The sequence below is a fragment of the Mustelus asterias genome, chromosome 7 (assembly GCF_964213995.1).
Source record: "Mustelus asterias chromosome 7, sMusAst1.hap1.1, whole genome shotgun sequence".
Classification (NCBI taxonomy): domain Eukaryota; kingdom Metazoa; phylum Chordata; class Chondrichthyes; order Carcharhiniformes; family Triakidae; genus Mustelus; species Mustelus asterias.
In genome coordinates, this window is record NC_135807.1 from 114,818,964 (window position 1) to 114,844,061 (window position 25,098).

Here is a 25,098-nt window from a genome sequence, read left to right on the forward strand (position 1 = left end):
TTGGTTTCATATTTGATGCCAAGCTGATCTTCATCATAGGCATCACCAACGCTGCCTATTTCTGGCTCCATAACATTGGCTATCTCTCACTGCCTCAGCTCTTCTACTGCTGAAATCCTCACCTATGCTTTTTTATTATCTCTAGACTAAACCACTCTAATGCTCTCCTGGCCAACCTCACAATTTCTGGCCTACTTCTGTTCCTAATTCATATTTTTGAATGCTCATTTGTTCATATTCTACCCTCCTTAAATCTGAGGTCATCTAAATCTACTACCCTTGTCCTAATTCACAGGAAGTATTATTCACCCATCACTCTTGTTCTGACTGACCCATACTGTCTCCTGGTTAAACAACACTTCAATTTTAAACTCCTCATCCTTGTCTCCAAATCCTTTTGTGGCCTAACTCCTTCCTATTTCTGTAATCTCCTGCAGCCTCATATCACTCCGAGACATCCTGTAATCCTGTAATTCGAGACATCCTGTAATCTAGCCTCTTGAGCATCCCTGTCTATTGGTGGACAAGTCTCAAGTTGCCTAAACCTTCAGCAATCCTTTCCTAAATCTCTTTGCCTGGCTTTCTCACTTTCTTTCTTTAAGACGCTTCTTAAAACCTACAGGCACAATCTTATTGGCCATTCATGCCACGGTCTCAGTGCAGTCAAGTCAGAGAATTTGGTGCCCAGCCAAATCTCCATTCACCAGAGTGGAATGGGAAAATCCCGCCGGCGTGAATGGCCATAGCATTCCGGCTTAAATCTTTGACCAGCTTTTTGGTATTTTTGCCCAAATATCTCCATAATTGCCTCAGTGTCTTACTTTGTTTTATAATTTCTCTGTCAAGCACTTTAGGATGCTTCATTACGTTAAAAGTGCTATATAAGTATAAGTTATTGTTGTTCTCTTCTTGGAAAACCTCTTTGGAGTCAAAATAATTTGGAACTGAGCTGACATTCTGTGGTAGACACAGCATTGTGATTCCACTGTATTCCTGAGTCAACTGATCAGCCAACCTGATGTAGGAATGGAACCAAAGGAGTTGGGGGGAATCCATCAACCCTCAGTTTAGCTACACAGATATTTGTGAGTCAGAAGATAGATGGGCCTGGAACATCAGAAAATATAACATTTTATGCTGGTAACCTGTACAAAGAAGTACAGTCTTGTTAAATGCCAACAGAATTCCTGTGGGCACATGTAAGTCCCTAGAATAGAATCATAGAATCATAGAATCCCTACACTGCAGAAAGAGGCCATTCAGCCCATCTAACCTGCACCATCAACAATCCCACCCAGGCCTTATTACTGTATCCCCATATATTTACCCTGCTAATCTCCCTCACACTAAGGGTTAATTTAGCATGGCCAATCAACCTAACCTGCACATCTTTGCACTGTGGGAAGAAACCGGAGCACCAGAAGGAAACCCACACAGACATGAGGATCTGCAAACTCCACAGAGTCACCCAAGGCCGGAGTTGAGCCTGGCGCTGTGAGGCAGCAGTTCTAACCACTGCGTCACCCTGTCACCCACTGTCTAGCCTCTTGCCAACCTGTGGCCAGGTAACCTGAACTTTGACAAATAAGTATATACATTAGAGTGTGCAGCATATCAAACAATTGGAAATTATGAATGCTTCAGTAGCTTGGTCTCCAGAATCAGCTAGCGTCCAAATACAGATAGTCCACATCCAACATGGACTCCAGTGTTCAACTACATCTTGTTCAGAAAATGTTTTAACCACAGTAATAAAGCATAGCTACCAATGGCAGAGCATTGTGGCTATAATCACACTGGATATTATTTATTACTGGTATAAGGGATGCATACTACAGGATTTGCTTTTAAATTGCTTTTCTTTGGATGCAAACCAATAGCGGATTAATGGGGGTCACCTATGGTCTACCACTCTTACGCCATCTGCCTCCGGATCACCAATCATATGTGCCTAACTCTGAGATGTTGCCAGAATTAAGATGGTGTGCTGACCTCTCTCCTCCCTTCCTGAGCTGTGAAAGAAACTAGGTATATGCAAGGGGTAGGAGTGAGCCTATCTCAGCATCCAAACAGCAAATGGACAGATACAACTGAAAGGTTAGGATTCATAGGCAAAACGACAACTTATACTGATATTGCATCTTTAAGGTATAAAGCATCTCAAGACACTTCAACCGAACATTTGGCCATCCAATATTTTGTAACCCATTATAGACCAGAAGGTCATAAGGTTTAGGAGCAGAATTGTGCCATTTGGCCCATCGAGTCTGCTCCACCATTCAATCATGGCTGATACGATTCTCATCCATATTCTCTTGCTGTCTCCCCGTAACCCTTGATCCTCTTATTAATCAAGAACCTATCTATCTCTGTCTTAAAGACACTCAACGACCTGGCCTCCACAGCCCTCTGTGGCAATGAATCCCACAGATTTATCACCTATGGCTGAAGAAATTCCTCCTCATCTCAGTTTTAAAGGAGTGTCCCTTCATTCTGAGGTTGTGCCCTCAGTTTTAGTCCCTCCCACTCGTGGAAACATCCTCTCCACATCCACTCTATCTCGGCCTCTCAGTATTCTGTAAGTTTCAATTAGATTCTCCCCTCATCCTTCTAAACTCCATTGAGTATAGAACCAGACTCCTCAACTGCTCCTCATATGACAAGCCCTTCATTCCTGGGATCATTCTTGTGAACCTCCCTTCAAGGCCAGCACATCCTTCCTTAGTTATGGGGCTCAAAACTGCTCACAATATTCCAAATGGGGTCTGACCAGAGCCTCATGCAGCCTCAGCAGTACACCCTTGCTCTTGTATTCTAGCCCTCTAGAAATGAATGCTCATACTGAATTGGCCTTCCTATCTGCCAACTGAACTGGAGAAGAGGATTTGCTCATTTTTCAAGGACTTATTGAAATAGTGAGGTTAATTACAGATGGAGCTCTGTACTTACCAAGAGAGAGAGAGAGATGCTAGAAAAATATATACTTGCGATTGTGGGATTCAAAATGAGATACACTGCTTTATAGGCCAGAACTCTACAACCTAGCCTACCATGGATTCGGAGTGCGCGAAGGTCCGATGACAGAAATCCCCGTTGACCTCGGGTGGGAATTTCCGGTCTCGCCCGAGCGAGGCCATAAAATCCCACCCATAGCGTCCAGAATCATGTTAACAACCTGAAGTAAAGAAGGTTATTGATCTTCCTCAAACTATACAATGTGACCTTCTTTAGATGTGTTTGTACATTTTGAAAGTCATTTAAATAAACTCGACAATTATAATTCTACATTGCTCTATATATAGCATCAATTGACAGCCTGTTCAGTTTGTTTCAACCTAACAGCAATTTCCTGCTACTCACAGACTAAAGACATTATAATTGTACTTTGAATGGACCTACACAGGATCATCTTAATTATAATATCACTGTTAAGTTATTTTAAAGCCCTTACAAAGCTTTAAATCTGAAGCTGAGATTAGAGTGCTTCCTTTTCTCCTGCCTATCACGCAAATATTATGGATTACTGGTGATGAGAATGACTTTAGAAATATAAACTTTTGTTTTACTGTAAAAAAATAAACCTTCTTTGATAATTCTACCCATTTAGCAGGTTAAAAGAAGAATGTAGATATTGCAAGAGGTTAAAATTATGAATAAAACAAATTAGGGGATATCTGAAAGAGAAGGATAGTTCAATATTTAGTAGGACCTTTCATCTTACGTTCAAGGCCTAAACAAACGGATAAGTGTCTTGCCCCCTCTGAGGTTACATCAAATCCTGCCCTGTGTTCTCAGCAATTTATGTTTATTTTTTTCAACTCCAGTATTACCATTTTTCTTTTCTTTCTCAGCAAACATGATATAATTAGATATTTCCTTAAAAAGAGTGGGTTTCAATGTACATGCACTCTCTGTGTCTACCTTCTAATGTTTCAAGGGCAAATAAGGACAATTTTCCTCAGCAGTTTTAAAGAGCGAGAGGTGATCACAAAGAAACATTCAACATTCTAACAGGATTAAACAGGGTAGATTAAGAAAGAATGTTCCCGATGGTGGAGGAGTCAAGAACTAGGGACCATAGTTTGAGGATGAGGGGTAAACTTTTAGAACTGAGGTAAGGAGAAATTTCTTCACCCAGAGGGTGGTGAATGTGTGGAATTCACTACCACAGAAAATAGTTGAGGCCAAAACGTTGCATGATTTCAAGAAGATATTGAATATAGCTCTTGGGGCTAAAGGGATCAAGGAATATGAGGAGGAAGGCAGGATTAATATATTGAATTTGATGATCAGCCATGATCAAAATGAATGGCGGAGTAGGCTTGAAGGGCTGAATGGCCTACTCCTGCTTCTAGTTTCTATGTTTCTATGAATATAAAGAGTAGCAATTGGGACAAACACTAAAAAAGAAAATTAGTTTTTGAAATACCTAAGGAATCTAGTAGGCAATGGGAAGGGAAAATTATTTTTAAAAAAGTAAATCAAAGTAGATGAAAAATTAATGAAAATTGAGTATGGTAACCAGGGTCAGGGAGGCAGATCATGTGCCCGAGTGCATCTCATGTTTCCAGATTCTTTATCCCCCAGCTCCCTTATCCCCCACCCCACTTTAAACCTCCCATCACATCCTTCTGATGTCCAGAATTGGGAACCATGGTAACAGTGGAGTCAAACTGTTTTATATAGGTTTAGCAAAATGTCTTGGTATTTGCATGCAATTCCTCTATTTATAAAGCCCATCAAAAGCTCAGGTTTCAATACGATACATACTACAGCCATGGCTTCGTCAGACAATTACACTCAACATCATATTACACGACTGATTTCTTTGAGCCTAGCCTCATGCAACATTCAGGCAGCAAAATCTGAAAGACTTGAAACACAAAGAGCACCGCAAACAACAACCCCATGTGATAATGTTTTGAAGTAATAATTACATATACCATTGCCGCCTGACTCCTGGTTTCACTTTAAAACTGGCAAAGTGTTCCAGTAAATTAGCAGCAACAAATTCATATCTTTTGATTTGGTTTGATTTATTATTGTCAAATGTATTGGAATACAGTGAAAAGTATTGGGGGTGATTCTCCTAATCTGCTGAGCTGCTTTCATAGCACAGCGGGCTGGGACACTCCAGAGGAGGCCATTTCGCTGGCATCCTGCTGGGTGCCATGGCCTCCACGTGTCTCTGGCTGCCAGATTTCTTGCACGGAGCTGAATAAGTTATTCAAATGGGGATTTTAATGTATTTGAATATCATTAATGGGGCTGGGACTGAAGTCTCCGGGCACGCTAGCCTCTCCCCTCCCCAGCGGAGTTTACGAGAGCTCCTCACCTGCAGGGAGCTGGCGGCCCAACACTTCTGGAGTGAAGCGAGGGCAATCAAGGTCCCTCAGAGCGTCAGGCATCGGGAGAGGGGTGGCCCTTGGGATTGCCATCTTGGCAGTGCCAGTGTGGGCCCCTGGCACTGCCAAAGGGGAAAAGTGCCAATGTCCAGGGGGCACATTGGTACTACCCACTGGGCATAGGGCAGTGCCAAGAGGACAGAGCCTAATAGAGGCAGGGCCTTAAGGGTGCGGGGCCTCTGGGTGGCGATCTCTGGGGGTGGGGGATCCCGCTGCCACTCTGCATTTGGGCTGAGCGACAGATAGAGGGAGGCCAGTGACTAGGACTGGCCATCATGGTGGGGGAGGGTCAGCTTGCTGGGGGGGTTGGGTCTGCGTGAGGGGAGGGGTTACGGACTGCGGGGGGGAAAGGTGATTTAGAGCTGTTGGGGGGGTGATCGGGCAATCGGGGCTATGTGGGGGGCGCGGTCGAGGCTGGACCAGGCATGTTTGGGGGGCCAGCGATCGGGCCATGGTGGGGTTTGCACTGCTGGCTATGCGGGGTTGCAGGGCTGGCCAGCGATCGGGAGGCGGGCAGACAGGGGCCATTGCGCATGCGCCAATCTCAGCGCTGACAGATCGGCACATGTGCAGTGGCCCGCTCAGCGCTATACTGCCAGCTGCTCCAGCGGGAATAGGCCACGCCCACTGACCATGCAGTGATTCAGCAGTGCACAGAGTGCGGGAGATTCATTTGAAAAAAAACAGCAGGATTTACTCCCGTTTTTACAAGAATTCGACACTTAGAGTTTTTTTGGTAGAATCGCCTCCATTATTTCTTACATGCTATTCAGACATAACATAACATTCATAGAGTGCGTAGGGGAGAAGCAGAGCTCGAGAGTGACAGTATAGGCCCCAAGTCATGGTCACCAGAAAAGAGAAGGAGCCTGGGCAGAACTCAGGAGTCAGGTTTAACTAACTTCGACCATGCATTTGTTTCTGGTGGCGCACGTTCTGAGCTGGCCATGTACAAGTCAGAAGTGAGTGCCTTTCTTTAAAAGTAAAGTTTATTTATCAGCCACAAGTAGGCTTGCATTAACACTGCAATGAAGTTACTGTGAAAATCCCTCAGTAGCCACACTCCAGCACTTGTTCAGGTACACTGACGGAGAATTTAGCATGGCTAATGCATCTAACTAGCATGTTATTTGGATGGTGGGAGGAAACCAGAACAACCAGAAACCCACAGGGAGAACATGCAGATCCTGCACAGACAGTGACCCAAGCCAGGAATCGAACCTGGATCCCTGGAGCAGTCAGGCAGCAGTGCTAACCACTGTGCCACCCCTGGGCTTTACTGCTCTCCCAGCCCGCTGAGTGGACAGGTTTTTGGGGAGGGAGGAGGAGAAGGAAGAAGAGGAGGAGGGCATGTGTGTGAGTGATTTTGTGTGTGTGTATTTGTGTGCACACTCACTCAGTCACTGTCACTCACTACATCTTCGAGAGGCAGGAGATCAGGTCGAAAAGGGCCCAGTCCAGATCCACACACCATTGAGAAGAAATTTATTTTTAATTGTGACTTTACTTTGATTTCAAATAGTGCGCATGCGGTCAGATCAAATGAAAGAGTACTTTGGAAAGGAGTTGGATAATGAACTGGAAATATTGTTGTTCAGAGCATGTATATAGCAATGGTATCTGACTTTAACAGAGGAAATGATGTTATAAATTATATAGAAAGCTGGTAATTAAGAAATATAAAGACCTCATAAAATATTCAGAGCATAGGGATTATTAACATGACTTATGATTGTAATTAACATATTAACCAATCAACAATTAATCAAGGAAAAAAAGTGAGAGCGGCAGAGAGTAATGGTCAAATGGTAATGGTCCACTAGTCATGTGCAACCTGCCATGCACAAATAAAACAACTAGAACAGTGCTAAAATCATTGTAATAAATCAGAGGAAATTGTACAGGAGGGAGATAGGAAACATAAAACCTCACATGACTTTCCGACATCTTCACACTAATAAGATCAGGTAAAGATATGTCGGGCCCGATTCTCCCATTGCGACCCACAACATTTCTGGTGGGTCGGGTCGGGAGATGCGTGTGTCGGCCATTTTGCGGGTTCCTCGCGAGCTTTTATGATTTTCGCGCATCTCCCAACCGGAAGAAAATGGTGCCGCTGGGAACGCGCAGATGTCTGGCGGAAAATGAGGTAAATCATTTGAATATGTTTAACATATATTTTAAATGCGATTATCGGGCCCGGCAAATTCCTGGCATTTCTCACCCCGCCAGGAGTACTTCATTCCGGCAGGGTTTAGAGTAGCTTCCCATATTCGGAGAACTAGCGGGAGACCTCGCCAGAATGAAGGGGGAGCAATCGGGGTCCCCCAGGGAGTCAGGCGGCGGGGGGGTGGTGCCCGCTGGGGATGGGTACCCTGGCAGTGCCAGCCTGTGTCCCCAGCCCTGCCCAAGGGGAAAAGTACCCATGCTCAGGGGACACTTTGGCACTGCCCATTGGGCATAGGGCAGTGCCAAGGGATGGAGCCTATTGTGGGCGGGGCCTATGGGTGATTGGTCGCGTTGGGGGGTCCTGCTGCCACTCTGCACTGGAATCGGTCTGGGCTGGAGGGAGGCCAGCGATCAGGGCGGGCTGGAGGTGGGGGGTCGTCTGCCGGGGGTGGCTGCCTCCAGGGGAGGTCTGACCCCGGGGGAGGATCAGCAGGTGAGGGAGGTTGGGGGATCGTCACTGCTGGGGGTAGGAGGGCTGGACATTAGGGTGCTCTGGGGCAGAGGGGGGGGGGGGGTCAGGGCGGGTCCGGGAATTGGGCGATCGGGCTGGGGGTGGTGGGGGGGCGGTGCTGGAGGGGCAGCACTGCGGGAGTCCCGGTCTGGCCAGCAATCGAGCTGGCCAGCAAATGGGGAGACTGACAAATCAGGGCCACTGCACATGCGCAGAGATCTGGAGCTGTCAGACTCCGGCCCCACCCCCCCCAGGTTTTTAATAATATTCACGATTGTGACCTCTGCAGTGCACAGAGTGCGGAGATTCAGGTCTGAGGCTGCACTGAAGAAACAGTCATGATCTGGAACAATTTTCCCACCAATTCAGCACTATTGGGAGATTCGCACCCGTCAATTCTCCATGGGGGAGAGCGGCTCCGAAGATAGTACATGGAGTCCTTTAGAGGGCCAGTTCCTGCGTGGCAGGGTGAGAGTGCAGCCAAGGACAGACATGGACCACACCAGCCTGAATGCACCCTGGCTATCAAAATTAATGATTGCACAGACTCAGGCTCTCGCTCCAGGGCGATTGGACATTACCCCAATTAGAGTTTTTAAGTTTATTTATTAATGTCACAAATAGGTTATGCTAACACTGCAATGAAGTTACTGTGAAAACACCCTAGTCGCCACACCCTGGCGCCTGTTCGGGTACACTGAGGGCGGGGGGGGGGGGCGGGGGTGTGTGGATAAGGGGGACAGTGATGTCTGTGGGGACCATCGCTCCCGCTTTTCGCTCCCGGGCCGTTTTCTCCGCTTTCTGTGGCCCGGGAGCGATCTGACACGGGCGCGCTTTTCCAAATTTCTTTCCAACTGCGCATGTGCAGTTCAGAGCTCCGATCGTTTCGGGTGCGCTAAGCCCCGCCCACAGTGCGAATGGGACCCGCAATTTTTTTTTCAGGCTGAATGCGTATGATAGCGCCTGAAAGCAGATTTCGAAGTCGGATCTGAATTGCGCCCAGATTCAGCACTTAGAATGAAAGTGGTAAAATCAGGCCCTCAGAATAAGATGTTGGCAATTTAGGATGAGGATTAAGATTCACTTAGAAGGCTGTGAATCTTTGGAATACTTTTCCTGAATCTGTCGATTTACTCAATTATCAAATTAATCTGAGACAGAGGCCAATAGATTGTTGGACACTAACACATCCAGGTTTATTTGATAGATGTTGGCAGCAATGGTGGCTATACCTCAATTTGAGGATGATGTCTACTCAGGATTGCAAGTATCTACCATGGGTCTTCATGTAACTGAACTGGGCACATTGGGCAGGATGCCCAGAACTTAGTGGGATCCAGAGTACAGGGTTTGCTTCCTTTTCCTTCTTCTTTGCCACGGCTCTGCCTCATCATTATGATGCTGTGATTCAATGTGTGATGGAGCTGGATAGACAGGTTGTCACCGTCTTAAAAGGGTGGTAGCAACTTCTCCCACTTATTAATAAAAACGCTACTCCACTTCAAGGAGAGCATCAGCATATCTTTGAAGTGTTTTCTCTGTCCTCCCCTGGTACTTTGATAATTTAGGAGTTGAAAGAACAGGAGCTGGTGGAGGAGATGCTTTTTGACCAGTCAGACACAGTGTCAAGTCCAGCATAGTTGACCTAGTGTGCTTCTTGAATGCCGGTGGAGTTGGCTTCAAGAACAGAATTTCTTTAGAAACCTCATGTGTTGCTGATCCACAGCCCGGGTCTCACTATGATAGAGTGGTGTGGCGATGACAACTGTCTGTAGATGATGACTTCTGTTGACTTGCAGAGGTTTTCACCATCAAACACTGACTAGAAACGGTATTTTCCTTTCTTTTTCCAAAGTGTTGGCTCAGGCGAGAAAAGTGATGTGAAGCAAAAGCCATCTGCACTGCTGGCTTTTACCGCCACAGTTTTAAACACTTTGTAAAAAGATATGTTGGAGGCATGTGACTCTGGCACAGTGGGGCTGCAAAAAGCCGGCAGCCGGGAATCCCTTTGAAAAAGGCGGCCCTATCTCCGATATGATAAAAGGAACCTCTGGAAGATCTAAAGTTATACTTGTCTCTGGGAGGATTACCTCAGTCATAGGAAGTAGGCAACTCAAGAGAATGCATGCCAGGATTTCCTCACCGAAAGATAAGAGGAAAATACTGCAATCCTTTCCACAGCTTGATTTATCTTCACTGTTGAAGATAGTTACAATTGTGGCATTCCTGAAATGGTTCTTTTTCCTCCCAAATCTGTAGGATGAATACATGGGACCTTGATGTAAGCTTTGGAGACCTCAGCTAGAATACCACCTGGGCCATAGGCTTAATTGTTTTATATCTGTTTGATTGCGCATTGCAGCTCTCCTTTTAATGGTGGTTCACCCATGTACTTTACTGCAATGGCGCACTGAGAGATAGCACGGAGAGTACCGTCTCTTACTGTGGAATTACAGTTGAGGAATTGTTGAAATTTTCTTTCCAGTGTTGACAGATGGTATTGTCAGCGTGAAGGAAAAGGACACCATCCTTAGAACAAATTTTGTTCATTTTCACCCTGGTCTTTGATGGCTTCAATAAATCTTCATGCATCACACTGGTCAGCGTAATGTTAAATTTCTCGGGTTTTCTCTTCCCATCACTTGTCCTTTATCTTCCCGATTGATCTTTGGGAATCCACTTTGATCTGTATGAACGTGACCTTTTTGACTTTGGGTTGTTCTGCCAGGCAATGAAGGCTGTTTGTTTTGTTCCAGGAGGGCACTTATTTCAAAATCATTTTGATCGAACCACTTCTGGTGACAATAGTGACCAAACACAATGGGCAGAATTTTATGAGAAAAATTCTAAATGACCAATTAGTGTGAAAATGGAAAAGTTGCAGCTCAATTTTTTGGGTGCGTTTTTACACCCAATCTTGAGTACATAGTGCATGAAAAAATGGGGAAGACTGCTTCTAGCTATGACAGGCAGTGGGTGGGGCTTAATTCACCAGCGAGCAGCAGAGGGAGCTATTGTGCATGTGCAGAGCTCTGTGTTTGCGCATGTGCAATTCCAAAGCAGAGGCCTGACAGAGAGAGACAGAGGGAGAGAGGTGTCAGGCCTCTGCTATTGGAGCCAGCCTCAAAAAAACCCATCCCTCCACAATCGTGGAAGCCCACAGCCCATCGCAGGCCCCACACCACCCAAAAATGTAGCCCACACTGCTCCCCTGCTGGTGCAGACTAATCTTGCTCCCTCCCTCCTCCTAATGATCGTGACGCAGAGCGGCAGTGAGTCCGTCTCCCTCCCCCCACTGACTACAGGCAGAGCAGCAGTGGGCAGCCCTCCTTCCCTCCACTGATTGCAACTGCAGAGTGCATAGGGGGCCCTCCCTTCTTTTTCCCAGAGATCTGATGCAGACTGCCTCCCTCCCTCCCCGATTAGGCCGTCCCGGCTTGGCCTTGCCCCCTCCAGGCCCCACCCCATATACCCCACCCCTCCAGGCCATGCCCATCCAGGCCCTGTCCCTTCAGGCCCCGCCACCCATACCCCCCACTTCAGGCCCCGCCACCCATATCCCCCCTTCAGGCCCACTGCCCATACCTCCTTCAGGCCCTGCCCCCATAGGCCCCATCCCCGGCACTGCCCACTGAGCAGTGTTAAGGTGCCCAGTGGGCATTGCCAAAGTGCCAGACTCTCAGTGTCAAGGTGCCAGGCTGGCACTGCCAGGCTGGCACTGCCCAAGGAGCACCCCCTTACCTTTGGCCTCCCCGGGGGCCTCAATGGCCTCTGGTTCTATCAGCAAGTTTAACATGACTGTTCCCCATTCATGGGGAGCAGGTATTTTCTTTGCTGAAGAGAACCTCTCCCAGCGAGGCCATAAAGGCAAGCGAGCCCGGACAACTGCGCGCTAGGCTCGCTAATGCCATGTAAGTCAACATTGGAATATATTTAAATCATTTATTCAGCCTCTCACTAGAAATGGGCGAGAGGCTGATCTCGCCGGAAATCCAGTCCCAGTATGATCACGAGAACCGAGTATTCAGGCGCGATCCTGATTTCTCAGCTCTTGTACGATTTTATCGGCTCGTTCCCCCATCGATGAGCAGGGCGAACCGGCAAAATTCCGCCCAATGGCGCGGATACAGGAGTTCTGTGCAGCTGATTTTATTTGATCCTATTGTTCTGAAATGGAGTTGGATGTGTGAAGATTTTTCAGATTGTTCAGGAGCTGCCCGATCATCAGTCGGTGCTGTTTTAGGGCTGAGACATTGACCTTTTCCTCTTGGACGTTTGGGCCTTGTGATATCCTGGTGCCAGGTGGATGTTCATCACCAATCGGACAAGTCTCTGATCTGGCCAGCTGGCATCAGTCCCACCCCCCCACCCCCAAATGCCCTTAATACCATTACTATCACAGTGTAAATTAGGATAATTATAGTCCCCCATTATAGTTCCTCAACGTTTCTTCCACCTGTGTGTAATTTATCTGCAAATGTGCTCCTTAATATCTTACCAATTAGTTGGTAGCCTATAGAATAAACGCAGTACTGCAATGGTACCTTTATCATTTCTTAATTCTAACCAAATAGATTCTATCCTTAACCCCTCCAGGACATTCTCTCTCGCCAACACTGGGATATTCTCCTTAATCTGTGCCTCCATTCCTCCTCCTTTCTTGTCTTTCCTGAATACCCCATGGCTGAATGTTCCCCTTAGCACTCCCATCAGGCTAGTCATTTTCCATATAGACCCAGTATGGGGGCTGCTCGATGAAGCCCCCGCTCACATGACCTTCCTGATCCATCGGGTGTTCATTGCCTTCCCTTGTTCTTCATGTTGCGCTCTGTAGTGTAAACGCTGGGGTATGATGAGGAGGAAGATGATCACTATAGTGGTAGTCATTGGCATGCTCTCCAATTCCTGTGGGTTCTAACAAAGGGTGGCATGTGCACATCACATCGCCCAGTTACTGATTAGCAGGAGAGGAAATTAATTTAAACTGGGGCCAGTGTTTCCAGCCCCCTTTCCCCTTCTGGTCAATTCAGACACATGTGTCGCTGCTGATTGTGAATTGATAAGGTCCCGAACAATAGGGTACGAACCCCTCAGGGCAATTCCCTGACCATCATCCACTTTCCTACTTTGGGAAACTCAGGTTCTTTGGTCTTGGGAGTTGTGCGCTCATTTTCCTCCTTTTGTCAGGTCCCCACTGCCACCCTCAGCTGTTTCCCTAGCTCCACAATGTACTGCCTGATTTGATCCTTTGTCAGTCCCACCAGTCCCCTCCTGATATAATGATCTCAGGTAGCCTCATGGCGCTACCTGTCATCAGCTCAGTGACTCAAACCGGAGTTCCGATTCTGCACTGATTTTAGTCCCATTAAAATCACAGGTATGGCCTCTACCCATGACTCACCCATTTCACTGATGAATTTTGCTGAAGCCAATTTAAGGTGCAGCTAATTCTCTCCACCATCCTGGAGTTCAGAGGGTGATAAGGGATGAGGAATTTCTGTTTAATCCCCAGGAACCAACAGGAATCTTTCATTACTTGCCTTGTGAAGTGGGTCACCTGCTTGGAATCTGCCTGGACAGGCAATCCCCACCGAGGTACCACTTCTTGGGCAAGTATCCTGGCCACAGTCAGGGCCGAACAATCCCGTGTGACAAAGGCCTCGACCCACCGCGTGAACTGGTCCATTATCACTAGGCAGTACCTTTTCCCTCGGGGCTGCAGCAGTGGTCTGGAAAAGTCGATCTGGATGTTTTCCCAAGGTACCCTGGGTCTGAATTGATGCCCTAATTGAAGCTTTACTGGCTAACCCGGGTTGAGCTGAGCACAGGTGCCACACCTCTGGCAGTGCTCGGCTACGTCCCGCCCCAGTCCTTTCCACCACCAGTCCCTCTCAATGGATATCTCGGTCGCACTACGCCCCACATGGGCTCGTCCATGATAGAGCTCGAGGACAGTCCTGTGCAGGCATTCGGGGGCCATCAGTCTATCCTCCATTCACCAGATTCCAAGTTCACCTGGGGTAGCACCTTGATTCTGCCACGATTCTCTTCCTTCCACCTCTACAGCCTTCTGCCCTGTTTTCATATTGATTCATTCTTCAGTTACCTTTTCTGCCATTTTAATTTCAAAGTTCTTCACTCCAAATTTAATTTTAAATTTAAACACATTTGCTCCTGGGCAACTGTTTCTGTACTAATTTCAGTATCCCTGGTCTTCATTCCATTTCCGTTACAGGCTTGTTTTGATAAGGTACAAAGCACTGAAGCAGTGAATAGTGATTTGTGTAACTACTTTTTTGGGGGTTTCCGTGACTTGCATTGTGGATTTGAATTAATCAATTACAGGCTTGTTTTCACAATTTAAGAAGCAGTAATTTGTGTACTTTACGATATTTTTGTGGCTTGCATTATGTGAGCTGAATGTGGGCAGGGTCAGGAGGGCAATGACTTCATTTGGGGGCAAGGGTTGATATCACCAGGGGCATCATCGGGGGGCAGGGCATGATAATATTGGGGGTTCCCAGCATGGAGGCAGAGTGCAGGGTCCCCAAAAGGGTAAGTTTGCCTCTGCTCCAAGGTTGGCTGAAGGAGGCCATCTCGTGCTTCAGGGGCTCCTTGATGACCTGAATTACTTCTCTCTGCCTCCAATTCCTCTTACTCTCGCACCCCCGCTCTTATCTCCCCTGATGAGCTCCTTCATTCCAGGTCTTCATCATTCTCGAGGTTCAAGCTTCTTGAAGGTGTGGTGAACCAGTGGTTCCCAACATTTTCAGAAGCACAGCACACTTCAATGAGTCGAACAGTTCCATGGCATGCCCACTTTTTTTCAGCTGAATCGATTGCTCATAAACACCCAACAATGTAGTAACATTGTTCTGTTGGCGGCACGGTAGCACAGTGGTTAGCACTGCTGCTTCACAGCTCCAGGAACCTGGGTTCAATTCTCGGCTTGGGTCACTGTCTGTGTGGAGTTTGCACATTCTCCTCGTGTCTGCGTGGGTTTCCTCCGGGTGCTCCGGTTTCCTCCCACAGTCCAAAGATGTGCGGGTTAGGTTGATTGGCCATGCTAAAATTGCCCCTTAGTGTCATGGGATGTGTGGATTAGCGGGTAAAATATGTAGGGATATGGGGGTAGGGCCTGGGTGGGATTGTGGTCGGTGCAGATTCGATGGGCCGAATGGCCTCCTTCTGTACTGTAGGGATTCTATGATTTCTATGAAACCACCCTCTCCAGAGAGGGTTACAGTGAGTGGAGGGAGAGTTGAGGGAGGGAGTGTGTGTGTGGAAGAGAGCGGAGAGAATGTGTGGCCGGAAAGAGTGTTGATGAAGAAAATGTGGAGGGAGAGAGTATGAAGGAAGAACCACGGTGGCACAGTGGTTAGCATTGCTGCCTAACAATGCCAGGGACCCAGGTTCAATTCCAGCCTCGGGTCACTGTCTGTGTGGAGGCTGCACATTTTCCCTGTGTCTCCGTGGGTTTCCTCCGGGTGCTCCGGTTTCCTCCCACAGTCCAAAGGTGTGCAGGTTAGGTTAATTTGCCATGTTAAAATTGCCCCTCAGTGTCAGGGGGATTAGCAGGGTAAATATGTGAATAGGACCTGGATGGGATTGTGGTTGGTGCAGACTTGATGGGCCGAAAGGCTTCCTTTCGCACTGTAGGGATTTTATGAACTCCATGAACATAAGAACATAAGAACATAAGAAATAGGAGCAGGAGTAGGCCATCTAGCCCCTTGAGCCTGCCCCGCCATTCAATAAGATCATGGCTGATCTGATAGTGGTTTAGTTCCACTTACCCGCCCGTTCCTCATAACCCTTAATTCCCTTATTGATCAGAAATCTATCTACCTGTAACTTAAACATATTTAACGAGGTAGCCTCCACTGCTTCAATGGGCAGAGAATTCCAGAGATTCACTACCCTCTGAGAGAAGAAGTTCCTCCTCAACTCTGTCCTAAACTGACTCCCCCTTATTTTGAGGCTGTGTCCTCTAGTTCTTGTTTCCTTTCTAAGTAGAATGAATCTCTCTGCCTCTACACTGTCGAGCCCCTTCATTATCTTATATGTTTCTATACGATCTCCCCTCAGCCTTCTAAACTCCAACGAGTACAGGCCCAATCTACTCAATCTCTCCTCATAAGCTAACCCCCTCATCTCCGGTATCAACCTGGTGAACCTTCTCTGTATTCCCTCCAAGGCCAATACATCCTTCCGCAAATAAGGGGACCAACATTGCACACAGTACTCCAGTTGCGGCCTCACCAGTACCTTGTACAATGTGGATGTGGAAAAGAATGTGGATGAAGAGCATGTGGAGGGAGAGAGTGTGACGGAAGAGGTAGTGTAAAGATGAAGATAGTGTAAAGGGAGAGAGTGCAGAAAGGAAATGTAGTGTAAAGGGACAGAGGATGGAGAGTGGAAACAGTGGCCAATCACACACAAAGGGCAGAGCCACCCGCTGTCCTGTCTCTAGGGAGGTGGAACACTGGTGCCTGCTAAACTTTTGGCGGCAGAGAGAGAGAGTGGAGGATGAGAAAGTGGCCAGAGTGTAAAGAAATATTGGAGGGAATGTGTAAATATAGAGAGTGGAGGAAGAGTTAATGGAAGGAAAGTAGAGGGGGTGTGTGGAGGGAGAAAGAGAGAATGGCGAGTATGTGTGGAGGGAGAGTATGTGTGGAGGGAAAGAATGTGAATGAAGTGCATGTGGAGGGAGAGAGTGTGATGGAAGAGGTAGTGTAAAGGGAGAGAGGGTGGAGAGAGTGTGAAGGGAGAGCGTGGGGGGGACAATCTGAGTGGGGAGAGTGTGGAGAGAGTGAGTGGAAAGAGAATTGAGGGAGGGAGTGTGGCGAAGGGAGGAAGAGAGGGAAGAGAATGTGTGGAGCGAAAGAGTGTGGATCGAGAAAATGTGGAGGGAATGTGTGTGAAAGATGAGATAGTATAAAGGGAGAGAGTGTGGATGAAGAAAATGAAGTGTAAAGGAAGAGAGGGTGGAGGGGGAGAGAGTGGAGGGAGAGAGAGTTGAGTGAGAGAGACTGCAGGGAGAAAGTGTACATGTGGAGGGTGATGCGCGATATAACTCACGAGGCTAGAGATGCTCGAGGAAATAAATGCTTTTATTAACTACTACAATGGAGCTACCATATATAATACACAATCCCAGACTGAGGGGTCCCAGACAGAGCAGTGACCTTTATACCTCTCTCAGGAGGCGGAGCCCGACTGGGATGTACCATAATAACTATAATACAGGTAGAACAGCCCAACCCTAACCCCAACAGTAACATGTAGAACAACCCAACCCTAACCCCAACAGCAACATATATACAGACTCATAGTACTGGCCAGACCCTGGCTCAGTACTACCTGGTGGGAACCAACAATGGTTCACCACAGAGGGAGAGAGGGTGAAGGCAAATCTCCAGTGTTCAATGCAACAAGTTGATTGCTGGGGAGATTTGTTATCCTTTGATACAATTTGAATCATGAGAATTCAGCAAAAGATCATTGGAAAATGGAATGCAGAATGAATACAATGTAATGTTTTGAATTTTTCAGTGCAACAAATAAAAATTTTCATCCTGACACAAAGAGGGAATATAGGAGGATGAAATAAATGACGGACAAATAACAATTCATATTCTATATCAAGCCAGTCAATCTTATATAATAAAAAGCAAACTGCATGGAAAGAGCTGAAAGTGAGCACATGACAAGTGAAATTGTTATTCCATTGTGACACTGAATGAAAAATGAGAATCAAAGTAAAATATTTGCGGATGTTTGCTGGATCAATCTACTTTCTGAGTCTCAAACAGAATATTAAGGGTACCTCCTCGGAAGGATACAACAGTCACAAAATCAAATAAAAAATTGGAGGTCTGGCTGTTTGTTATACTGGTTGGATTATTTACTTAAATTGTCACTTATTCCAAAGTATTCGACCTCATACAATATACTTATAATGTACTCAGAATTAACCCATTGCGTCTGCATGGTTTCCCCAATGTACCATGCCTCGGGACATCCTTTCCTGCAGCGTATCAGGTAGACAATGTTGGCCGAGTTGCAAGAGTATGTACCGTGTACCTGGTGGATGGTGTTCTCACGTGAGATGATGGCATCCGTGTCGATGATCCGGCACGTCTTGCAGAGGTTGCTTTGGCAGGGTTGTGTGGTGTCGTGGTCACTGTTCTCCTGAAGGCTGGGTAGTTTGCTGCGGACAATGGTCTGTTTGAGGTTGCGTGGTTAAGAATCATAGAATCATAGAAACCCTACAGTGCAGAAGGTGGCCATTCGGCCCATCAAGTCTGCACCGACCACAATCCCACCCAGGCCCTATCCCCATATCCCTACACATTTACCCGCTAATCCCTCTAACCTACGCATCTCAGTACACTAAGGGGCAATTTTAACATGACCAATCAACCTAACCCGCACATCTTTGGGCTGTGGGAGGAAACCGGAGCACCCGGAGGAAACCCACGCAGACACGAGGAGAATGTGCAAACTCCACACAAAGTTGTTTGAAGGCAAGAAGTGGGGGTGTGGGGGTGACCTTGGCGAGATGTTCGTCTTCATCAATGACATGTTGACGGCTCCAGAGGAGATGCCGTAGCTTCTCCGCTCCGGGGAAGTACTGGACGACGAAGGGTACTCTGTCCACCGTGTCCCGTGTTTGTCTTCTGAGGAGGTCGGTGCGGTTTTTCGCTGTGCGCGTCGGAACTGTTGATCGATGAGTCGAGCGCCATATCCTGTTCTTATGAGGGCATCTTTCAGCGTCTGGAGGTGTCTGTTGCGATCCTCCTCATCCGAGCAGAGCAGCTTACTCTGTGACAGCAGAGACCTGTACTAACTTTTTGAAAGAGACAAAGAAGACGTTCATCTCTTCTTCATCAAACCAAGTGATTACATGGGCAAGCTCGAACGCTTCAGCTCTGAACCCTGAGCTAAGGATGGTTTCAATGGGTATAATGAGATCCTTCCTTCTCATTTCCAGCTCTTTTATCTTAAACTCCCTTTCCCTGGGGCACAGTGGCACAGTGGTCAGCACTACTGCCTCACAGCTTGGGCTTGGATCACTGTCTATGCAGAGTCTGCACATTCTCCCTGTGTCTGTGTGGGTTTCCTCCGGGTGCTCCGGTTTCCTCCCATAATCTGATAGATGTGCTGGTTAGGGTGCATTGGCCGTGCTAAATTCTCCCTCAGTTACCTGAACAGACGCCGGAGTGTGGCGACTAGGGGATTTTCACAGTAACTTCATTGCAGTGTTAATGTAAGCCTACTTTTGAGACTAATAAATAAACTTTAGGAATTCTCTCTCTTTCTTCTGTCCCTCCCTCCATTTGTTTCCCATTCCCACCCCTCTCCCTCCCTTCCCTTTTCCTCAAATTCCAGTCCTGACTTCCGCTGTTCCAATCTTGATGTAATTCATTGTCCTCAATTTCCACCTCTCGGTGTTTCGCCATCCATTTTAAAATTTAATTCTTTTGGCTTTCGGGTGGGACTCCACCTCCAATTCCCAAAGCCTCATCTTCTAATTCTTCCCAGGACAGAGCACATAACACCTCTCCAGCTATCTCATTCTGTTCTAAAAGAAAATTGGCATTCAATGTGACCATTTTCGCACTTCAGCATTACAGACCTAAGGTAACATTTTGCAATTTTTAACATGGCATCATGGCAAAGTAGTCTCATAATGGCAAAGTGGTACAATTGGAAATTATGTCATCAATAGCTTTGAGGATACCTGACCATGAGACTGAATTGTGGGCTCCATTCCTGCACTTAGTGATACCCAGGTTTCCCTGTGCAACCCTCGGAGAATGTTTAGCCTCAGTACCCTGGGAATAACAATTCAGCCATTATAGACTAATAAGTCATCAATAAGACTAAGAATCCCTACAGTGCAGAAGGAAACCATTAGGCCCATCCAATCTGCACCGACCACAATCCCACCCAGGCCCTATTCTCGTAACTCCCATATTTACCCCGCTAATCCCCCTGACAGGAGAGTTAATTTAGCATGGCCAATCAACCTAACCCGCACATCTTTGGACTGTGGGAGGAAGCCAGAGCACCCAGAGGAAACCCACGCAGACATGGGGAGAATGTGCAAACTCAACACAGACATGGATCCAAGGCCGGAACTGAACCCGGGTCACTGGCACTGTGAGGCACAGTGCTAACCACTATGTCACCTTGCTGTTCCAAGACTAAGGTGATGACACTGTCAAAATATTGCTTCAGAGTACAATTGCTCGGAACATACGAAGGGTCTTCAGTAACACAGTACTCCTGTATCTGTGTACACTTGGGAATTGTCTTCTGTGGCTGTTTGAATGTCTTCTAATTTCTAGGTGAGTATTGGGGGGGAAGTTAGTCGACAAGGGGGCATAGGATTTCATGTCCTCAATACAGCCTACATCAGTTTGTGCGGACCTCTCCACAGGAAGACATAACCTGAAAACTTTTCATAAGCCAGGTGACTGCCAGGGCCTTTTTTTCAATGACAGCAGAGCGTTGTCATTGAGAGTGTCCTGGGGACATAACATATCTGCCTGCAAGAGCTAGCACACGCAATATGGTTCCTGGACCGATGGTGATGCATCAGCCATGACTATGGTGGATAGGTCTGGAATTCAGAGAAAGACAATACTTTCTCTGAATTCCAGAATGTGCCGGTTTAATTGTGTCTGAAGACTGTTCATTGAAAGACTTAAATACGAATCAAAGTCCTTAATAATCATTTCATAGGTTGCTATGTTCTCATTAAAAGCTTGGACAGGATTTTCTGGCTCCCCACAACATGTTTCCGAGGGTGGAGGTGGCTCACTAATTGCCGCTGGCAGGATTTTGCAGTCCTGCCGATGTCTGCAATGTTTTGCGTGGCTTGCTCGCCCCTGGGAAACCCCGCCCCTTGTTTCATTCAAATATCATTTGCACTGCTGCCATTGGAATAGAACAGTGTGTTAACCTGCTCCTTATCAGGCTTCTGTAGTAACTCTGAAGTGGCCCTCTACAGGTTGAATCGGTGAGGGCAGTTTTGCCAATGTACTGCTTGGTCAGACCCTTCCATGTGGTCAGATGATTCTGGGAGAGGCAGGATGATCAATATGATTGTGACTTTTAGTCGATTGTTTTGTGACTCCATTGATGTTCTTCCTCTGTCAGCCGCAGTCATTCCTGGCTGCTTTGTATTTGATGGCTTTTAATTTCCTGCCACTATCAGTTAGTTTCATTGGCTATCCATGATATTTGATGGGTTTACCACTGCCACCATGAAGTATCATCCTAAGTGGTTCCAGGGCATATTTAACATTGACTGCTGGAAACAAAGCCTCCAGGAATGTTTAAACATTTATTAGCTATGTGCAGCTATGTACAGGGATAGATAAGTATGAGGCTTTTAGACAATTATCTCTCTTTGAGGTTCAGTCATAGAATCATAGAATCCCCACAATGCAGAAGGAGGCCATTCAGCCCATTGAGCCTGCATCATCAATCATCCCACCCAGGCCGTATACCCACCACCCCACAAACCTGCTAATACCCCTGACCGTAAAGGTCAATTTAGCATGGCCAATCAACCCAACCTGCACATCTTTGGACTGTGGGAGGAAACCGGAGCATCCGGAGGAAACACACGCAGATACGGGGAGCATGTGCAGACTCCACACAGTCACCTAAGGCTGGTTAAACCTGGGTCCCTGGTGCTGTGAGGCAGCAGTGCTAACCATTGTGCTACCGTGCCACCCAGTCACATATGATCTGGCCTCATTGATGATGTATATTAGTCAATAACCCTTTATACTGCATATACATGTTGAAAGTAAGCATTTTTAAATGGTGAAACCTTGTCTGACCAAAAATGAGAATCTTATGGATTGTGTAGAGACTAGATACAGCATTGTTAACATAGTCAAGATTTGATCAATTCGGTCAAATGAAACAATATTTATCAATAATAGGAACATGGGTAGACCACATCGCCCCTCGAGCCTGTTCTACCACAAACTGAGATCATAGCTGATTTGAGACCTAACTTCATATACCTGTCTTTGCTCCATGTCCTGTAATACCTCTGGTTAACAAAAGCAATCAATTGGTTTTTTTTTGCTTCTCCTTGAGTAACCTCTCGGACTCCTCATCTTGCATTTTTGATTTGATTTGATTTATTATTGCCACATGTATTAACATACTGTGAAAAGTATTGTTTCTTGCGCGCTATACAGACAAAACATACCGTTCATAGAGAAGGAAACGAGAGAGTGCAGAATGTACTGTTACAGTCATTTGCCTTACTGTAACAAACTGTACCATTCCTCACTGACTTCAGGGCATGCATTTCTTTCAATTAGTATTGAGCTAACCCTTCACATTTGACAGGAGACTGACATTTAATCAGTACTTCACTGTGCTTTGCCATTGCACAGTACAAAGTGTTGGATTACAGAGTGCAGCAATAGGATTTAGCGCACAATACCAGTCTTCTATTTATTATCCAATTAATAAACGTCTAGACAAAATCATACACTGGATGAACTTGATAAAACCTATTGCTAGTAAGGTCCAAATTCAGATTTTTTTCAGGATGCAAGCTACATCAATCCTGGGCAACAGCAGGCAAAGTTAATTATCAATCTTTTCAAAACAATTTCGTTGATTTTCATTCATTTATGACCTACACTTCAATAGTTGCTGCACTGCTCTCTAAGGGGCTACAACTGATAACAGAATATAGCGTGAATGTTCTCAATATCAGTTACATCACTTTTCTCGGGTAAGTTAATTTAAGTTAAATATTCTTGGCACAACTTGAGTGCGGAAATTGTGTTCCTGACTTGTTTTGGTGTCATTACACAAAAAAGACCGAGGAGATTTGACTTTTAGTGTACTACTGCACTGTTCAAGTGCAGAACGTTTCCTAGATTTATGCCACTTAAGCAATCAGTGTGATGGTTACATTAAGAGTAGGTCTAACAGCTCTTCAGATAGGTGTAAGTAAGAAGCTGGTGAGATGGAGAGTGCACTAACTTCTCTTACTGTTTCTAAACTCCTGTGGAACTTCAGTTAACCATTTCCTTCACAATGTATAACCAATGGCAACTGCAATGTATCCATCCTTGCTACTTTTCTCTCTTCCCAGAAACAAACATTGTGACTCTCAAATTCCCTCACCTCCAAATCCAGACATAGGTCAACTTCAGACAAGTTTTGGCCTTTCTCCTGGGCACATAATCCCCCATTGTCATCATCCTTGGGGTTACCATTGACCAGAAACTCAACTGGACTCACCACATAAACACAGTGGCTACATGAGCAGGCCAGAGGCTTGGAATACTGCGGCGAGTAACTCACCTCCTGACTCCCCAAAGCCTATCCATCATCTACAAGGCACAAGTCAGGAGTGTGATGAAATACTCCCCACTTACCTGGATGGGTGCAGCTCCAAAAACACTCAAGAAACTTGACATCATCCAGGACAAAGCAGCCCGCTTGATTGGCATGACATCCACAAACATTCAATTTCTCCACCGTCGACGCTCAGTAGCAGCAGTGTGTACTATCTACAAGATGCACTGCAGCAATTCATCACAGATCCTTAGACAGCACCTACCAAACCAACGACCACTTCTATCTAGAAGGACAAGGGCAGCAGATACATGGGAACCTGCAATCACTGGGTCAAAATCCTGGAATTCCCTCCCTAACGACACTGTGAGTCAACCCACAGAACATGGACTGCAACGATTCAAGAAGGCAGCTCACCACCACCTACTCAAGGGCAACTAGGAATGGGCAATAAATGCTGACCAGCCAGCGACGCCCATGTCCCACGAATGAAAAAAAATAATGGAGGTACAATTGTGACAGCATCATGCTCACGTAAATATAATTCAGCAGCTTGATCAAAGACAGTGTCCCACCAGATATTATATACACTAACAGGCCTTTCCAGGAAGATACCCAGCTGAGAGCTGTGTTGATTCAAAGATGCTATCGGACATTTCTGCTACTTCATTGAAATGATTTGGAGATTCCCTCCCCCACCACAACTGTTTTGGCCAAAGCAATGAAGTGATGACAACTTTCAAGTGTTATGGCTCCAAATATACCAAACTACCACAGAAGATCTTTGCAATGCAGGTCTGGAAACTGTCAGGATATGCATCTGGCAGCTGACAAGGAACTCATGCTCCTGGGACTTCCTTCAACCTCGCCGGATGGCAACATTAGTTCTGTCACCCTTTGTCTGATATTGATCCAAAGACTAAGGTTATCCACTGCCACCTTAGATGATAATGGGAGGAATTTTCCCAAAAAATGACTAAGGGGGTGGCGATCTTACCAAAAAAAATATAGGTGCCGAATGAGCGTGAAAACAGGAAAAAATCATGCCGATTTTTTGGGTGAGCTCCCAGTCCCAATCATACGACATTTAGAAAGAAAAGACCCAGGATGCGATTCTCAGCAGTAGGGGTTGGGGTGATTCTCGCTGTTAAAGCCAACTGCTGAGCTCTAGGGGCGCGATTGTGCAGGCGCCCAAATCTCCCAGTATACTGTGTACACACAGATTTCCTGTCACTCCCCCCCGAAAGGAAATCATTACCCACCACCAGTCAGTGTATGGACATCACCTGCCCTATACCCCCTTTCGCCCGATCGCTAGCCTGGCCGATCAACCCATACCCCAATCACCACCCTGGCAGATCAACCCATCCCTAATTGCCCCCTCGGCAGATTAACCCATACCCCAATCACTGCCCTGGCAGATCAACCCCCTCCTGCAGATTTCACCCTTCCCTCCCCCACTACGGAGTTCCCCCCACCTGCCTCCCCCGTCATGGCCCCGCCCCTTCAGACTCAACCGCTTCAGATCTCACTCCTTCAGGCACCACCCCTCAGGCCCTGTCTAGAGGGCACTTCCTGGTCTGGCTCCTAACCACCCAGGGGGCTTCAATGGCCTCTGGTCCCACCAGCAAGCCCAACACATCAGATACAAAAACAGAAAAA